We start from the raw sequence: 6,408 nt of genomic DNA, 5'->3' as shown, positions 1-6,408 counted from the left end.
TGGAGAATGTATTTTGATTTTCCCATACACAACACGAACAGAACTTTGGATATGAAGAAACTGAGGAAGAAACACTGGTCATAAAATTAAACAAGGTATGAAAAGAAATTTATACAGAGAGAGCTTGCTTTATACTGGATTTTAGCTATTGAAGTTGTATGTTTAATACTACCATGATAAAAGAAAACAAAATGAATAGAAACACAATTTAATTCTGAGTTGTTCAATGATAACTTGACCAATTGATGATTGGCAGTGTTTTTAAGATACATGTACTAATAAGCTATTGAAATTATCAGAATGACTATTAAAGCTTATCTTTTGGTATTAAATAGCACTTGTTTGCAATAGTTCTGCACTCTCCAACATAGAAATTTTAATAATTATATATATTTTTTTTTATTTACAGATTGACCCATATCACAAGAAACTTGCAAAACTTCCAGTGAATAATCTTCTATACATACTAGCAGTCGAGAGGTAAACAATTATTAATTCTTTAATAATGTTCTGTATATATTATCTGATGAGTTAATATTTTAAATTCTATAAGTACTTAGTGAGTAGTTTCTAGCCATGCATTAGTGATTATGTTTATTGTTAAACTTCTTCATGGATCAATGAGTTATAACCCCTTAGTTTTTATTTAACTGACAATGAAAAGTCATTCGTGTATAGCATTTCATAGTGCATGGAAAACCATGTACTATGAGAATTAGAGGGCTAAAAACTGACTTTTCATTGGACGAGAAGGGGTGAGTATGTTTTAAAAAAAGTTTGGGGTATGACAACTCTCTCTTCTTTATAATGATTGGTTCATTAAGTCATATGTCTTTTTTTTGGAGGGAAATTCTTTTGTTTGGTTAGAATTTTCTTATATCTTGAACTGAGTGGTGCTGATATCATTTGTATTCATATTTAATGGACATCTTTGATTTCATATAAAAAAAAAAAGGTCAGTTTTCTATTACATTTTTAATATCTCATATTTCAACATATATGTATATATATATACTGATATAATTTTATTGTATAAATGATCATGGGGAATGATTCCAGATATTTTAAAGATTAAACATGTCAGGAATAAGCATTGATTCTACATCAATGGTGGAGAAAAGCAAGAAGCCATGTTCCAATATTTCTTTAATGTTTTTTTTTTATAAAAACTGCATTATACCTCATTATATGACAAAAAATAAATTTTAGACAAGACAAGACAAATACTTTATTAAAGTCTCACTACTTGTTACATATAAAATATACAGCTTTTTAAAACACAAGTTAACAACAAGAGCCACTCTATAAAGAGTTATGAGAGACTATAAAAGAGGGGGGAAAAAGACCAGAGGGACAGTCAAACTCATAGATAAAAAATAAACAGAGAACGCCATAGCTAAAAAAAAAAGACAGACAAATAATAGTACACAAGACACAACATAGAAAACGAAAGACTAATCAACACAAACCCTACCAAAAACTGGGGGTGATCTCAGTTGCTCCCGAAGGGTAGGCAGATCCTATAACAATTTTTCTTGATTTATAGTACAAATAAAAGTCAACTATCATGAGGATAAAATACATTTTCGCATATTAAAATGTCAGCAGATTTTGGCAGTATAAAATACCATATTTTCATTTGTAAAAAGAAATATCAACTTTTCATTATCAAACACATGTAAAAAATTCTGATCAACAATACTAGCATGACTAAAAATAACATTACAGATATATGAATATACAGGACAGTTTAACAAAGCATGTTTTTCATCTTCAACAACATCTAAAAAAAAAATATGGAAAGCTTCATGAATTTGCGTGTCATCCTGTCCTAAGTTGGGATACAATTCACTGACCAATTAATGGTTAGTCCTGACCTGCTAAAACACATAAATGTTTTTGAAATTTTAATAACTTTCTTACTGTCCTGGATTTCTACCAAACTTGGACAGAAACTTGTTTATGATCATTATTTTATGATAGTATTCAGAAGCAAATTTTGTTAAAAAATCATTTTTTTTCTGTATTTTACTTGTAAATGGACTTAATTTTTCTGCCAGGAAACATTACATTCACTCTGTGATTAAAGTTTAAAAAAAATTTAATTATAAACTTTCTTAAACTATCCTGGATTTATACCAAACTTGGACAGAAAATTGTTTATGATCAAATCTAGTATCTAGAAGGAAATTTTGTTAAAATTTTGTACCTCACAGTTTTTCTGTATTTTACTTATAAACTTAGTCTTTTTCTCCAGTTAACATTACATACAGTCTGCAGTTAAAGTTTTTAAAACATTTATTAGATTCATAAACTATCCTGGATTTATCAAACTTGGACAGAAGCTTCTTACAATCAAAAGATAGTTTCGAGAGGAATATTTTTATTGTTTTTTTTCCCCTCATTTTTGTTGAGCCTGCGATTAACAGCAAAAGTAGACAAGACACTGGGTACTGTGCAACACTTACAATTTTTTTAATTTTAACTTGTATAAACAAATTTATTAAACTTTAAGCAACATCAGTTATGATTATGTTTTTTTTCATTGCAGATATTGAACCAGACTGTTCCAATACTGTACATGATGTAGTATGTACCACATCCCAGGGTTCCTTATTTTTGTGTACAAAGGACATTTGTACCTCATACATGGTAGGTTTGTATTCTGTTTAATGTTTCGACTTGAAAATTATATATTATGTCTAATATATAAACCAATTGAAATATCTTATCATGCATATAAACTAAAAAGGATACATTGTATATTACATGATATATCTTATATCTCGAATTTTTCATCAATTTAATCCTTTCTGCACCCATTTAATCAATGTGTGGTTTCGTTTGATTTCAGTTATTCATTGGTAAAAATCCAATTATGACCTCGAATTTTATTGCTTTCCTCTGGATTTCCTATTGTGACGGTATGAAAAAAAGGCAACCATACCTGATGACGTCACATAGAAAAACACATTTTTTTGCAGATCATTCAAAAAGAAGGAATAAGTTTGCCTGCATATTGTTTGAAAATCATTAGAGAAACAGATTTCACCACCAAATCTTGTGCAATAGGGTAGTTATCCACTCTCGACATTTAAATTTTGAATATTAAAAAAACTTGGCAAACCTCGCCTTTTAATTTGAAAAGGAGCCGGTAAGGGCTGATTTTGGCCTCAAATTTCTGGTTCATCTAACGAAAGATTTTGGACACTTTTTAAACACTCAATTGTCTATTTCAATTGATTCAATTAGTATATGTGAAAGATTTTAGCTGATTAAGTCATTAAAAACCCTCCGATTCAAGCAAAAATATGAAAAATCTATCAAATACTAGTATGCAAAAAATTGTCACTTTTCAGATGGTTTTTGTCAAAAATGAAAGTGGCCGCATCCGTGTTCATCCTCAATCTTTATATATGTCATGTATTATCATTAAATACAACTAACATTTCAATATTATGAATGAACACGAATGCGGCCACTTTCATTTGAGACGGAAACCGTCTAAAATTTAACCAAAATGCTAAAATTGTGAAGATTTCAGTAATTTGGCATGACTTAATGATGTTAGTACCCGATATATGTGCATTGTATTGTCAAAAACAGACCATATTTGTGTAGCAGAAGCATTCTACTTTCCAATAAATAGCTAAAGGATTACATTTTCACAATTTTGCAAAACTGCTATATTTTGGGTCCAAAATGGGGTCTTACTGAACCTACTCCTTTAACTGTCATGTATAAATATCATATCACACTCAGTTCAGCGGTAGAATCTATATATAATATTGGATGAGATATCTTATTAACATTTTATAAGGGTATCTGTTTTAGTTTATTAATTATCTGTTTTTGGTTGAAAAATAACTTATTGAGTAAAAAAGATATCTTGTTTATCTAAACTGATATCTTATTACTATTTTTTCAGAAATATCTTATAAACTTGTATCTTCAGCATCAGCAGTTTTTCAGAATAAAATATATATATATATATATAAATTTAATGAAATAAATGATGTTTGGTATATAGTTGTAGTTTGTTGATGTGGTTCATAAGTGTTTCTAATTTTTTATATAGATTAGATTGGTTTTCTCGTTTAAATGGTTTTGCACTAGTATTTTTTTTTGGGCCCTTTGTAGCTGTTCAGTGTGGGCCAGGTCTCTGAGTTGAAGATATACTTTGACCTATAATGGTTTACTTTTATAAATTGTTACTTGGATGGAAAGTTGTCTCATTGGCACTCATACCACATCTTCTTACCGGTATATCTATTTAAGCTAAATAATAAGATAAGAATTACCAAATTTATAAATTAAAAAAGATATTGTGTAAACTAAAACAATATCCTACAAATTGATTTATATATCTTGCAAAGTAAATAATAAATGTAGTATTTTTTATGTCATATCTTATTTTAATTTGAGTTTAAAAAGACATCTTAAATACTTGGCCAGATGAGATATTTTTTTCTGCCCTTTGGTGGAGTCAAAAAGCCAGACATAGGTATGTAGATTCTGGCGGCGGTGACAGCAACAATATATTAGTTTGTGGTTAGGCATAGTTTATGGTGAACCACAAGTGGTAGGTCAATCATATTTGGTCTGCAGTTGTGTAAGCAAATGGCATATCTCATTTTCATGGAGATTATTTGGCCCTGCCCCCTCAGTCATAGTCTATTGACTTCGAAACCTTTGCTTATTTTACATGTATTACTTTGTGATTAGGTCAGTTAATGGGGAACCACAAGTGGTAGGTCAATGATATTTGGTATGCAGTTGTATGAGCATTGGCATATCTCATTTCCCTGGAGATGATTTTGCTCTGTCCCCATTGTCATGGTCTATTGACTTTGAAAGTTTTTGTAAGTTATCATGTATTAGTTTGATTAGGTCAGTTCAAGGGGAACCATTAGTGGTAGGCCAATGTAAATTGGTATTCAGTTGTATATAGCATAGGCACATCTCATTTCCATGGAGAATATTTGGCCTCGCCCCTCAGTCAAAGTCTAATGACTTTGAAACTTATCTTAATTTACATGTATTATTTTTTTTTATTAGATCAGTTTAAGATGAACTGCTAATGTTAAATCAATCTGATATTTGGTATTCAAATTTATTTACATTTGCAAGTATTGTTTCCATGGAGATTATATAGCCCCACCCCCTCTTTATGCTTCATTGACTTTGAAACTTTTACATAGTTTACAAGTTAATTTTTGCATTTAGGTTTGGGAACGACTTATAATAAGTCAATGGTATTTGGTATGCAGTTGTATTAGCATTGGCACATCTTATTTACTTGGAGATTGTTTAGCCATGTAACTCGATCGGTCATGGTTCATTTACTTTGAATATTTGCATAACTTGTGTAAGATGTTAAAGTATTGCTATTTTGATTTCAACATAATTGAATAATCAAAATTACAAAAAGGCGAGACATATATCTCTGTGATAACAGTTTATAAAAAGTTAACATTACATACTTTGCTGTACTGTGACTTATAGTTGTCAATTTCTGTGGCATTTGGTCTTGTCTCTTGTTGAGAGTTGTCTTATTGGCAATCATTCCACATCTTTTTTAGAAACATTTACCATTCAAAATTGATCAAACTAAACTTGTAATATGAATGGCTGATTAAACTCAAACAAGCATACTTTATGGATTATAAATGTTATTTTTACTTTTCAGTATGTTGTGAGAAGTTCAGAACAAGCTAGTTTGTTTGCAGAGGAGTTGTCAAGACGTCATCTTTGAATAAAGTCAATTGTATTAGAAGTGAAGCCTCAACAGAAATGAGACAATAATCAAATAATTTAAAGACTACATGGATGTTATCTGGACTAGCATTTGTATGACCTAAATGTGGTATTTTTCATTTGAAGACTTACAAGGCAAATAATAGCCTGTGACAAACAATTGTATACATTTAAAGACTTGAAGAACTTGTACTGTCTTCTTCAGATTTCAGTAGAATTTGTTAAATCTGGGTATGAATTGAAGATTTTTTTCTCATTAAAATAAAATGAATTATGAAAATGTTTTATATCTTAAATATACATAATTCTTGACAGATGTGCTGCCAGAAATTTACAATTTTTAGCCTGAAAGTGCAACTTTATACACAGGTTTTAGTCACACAGAAAACTAAATTTATCTCTCAGCCATATAAAAAATATCAAAGGATGTATGATAGAAATGCCAATGAGACAACTATCCCTCAAATTGCCAGTGATCAAAGATAATGAATACATTATAATGTATCATGGATTTGATACAAAAAAGAGATTACTGTACTATGAATTAAGCGATTATTGCAAGTTTTATTTAATGTGAACAATTGTAACTGGGTGGGTATCGCAATAAGGAGAACTTTCATTTTGATGACTGAAACATAAGATTTTTTTAAA

At 29.7% G+C, this 6,408-nt stretch overlaps 1 long non-coding RNA gene across 3 annotated transcripts; it reads left to right on the top strand.

The window, feature by feature from the left end:
* Window positions 1-6,037, top strand: LOC139500734 (uncharacterized). Of its 3 annotated transcripts, XR_011658345.1 has the most exons (4): window positions 1-95; window positions 410-480; window positions 2,552-2,652; window positions 5,690-6,037. It is a non-coding gene; the product is annotated as an uncharacterized lncRNA (long non-coding RNA). The 3 variants fall into 3 exon arrangements; XR_011658346.1 differs by lacking the exons at window positions 1-95; window positions 410-480 and adding an exon at window positions 703-755; XR_011658344.1 differs by lacking the exons at window positions 1-95; window positions 410-480 and adding an exon at window positions 818-955.
* The last annotated feature ends 371 nt before the right edge of the window (window positions 6,038-6,408 follow it).

This window comes from Mytilus edulis, chromosome 13, assembly GCF_963676685.1.
Source record: "Mytilus edulis chromosome 13, xbMytEdul2.2, whole genome shotgun sequence".
In the NCBI taxonomy this organism is placed as follows: Eukaryota; Metazoa; Mollusca; class Bivalvia; order Mytilida; family Mytilidae; genus Mytilus; species Mytilus edulis.
Note: the sequence above shows the minus strand (reverse complement) of the source record. Positions and strands in the feature narration are given on the sequence as shown.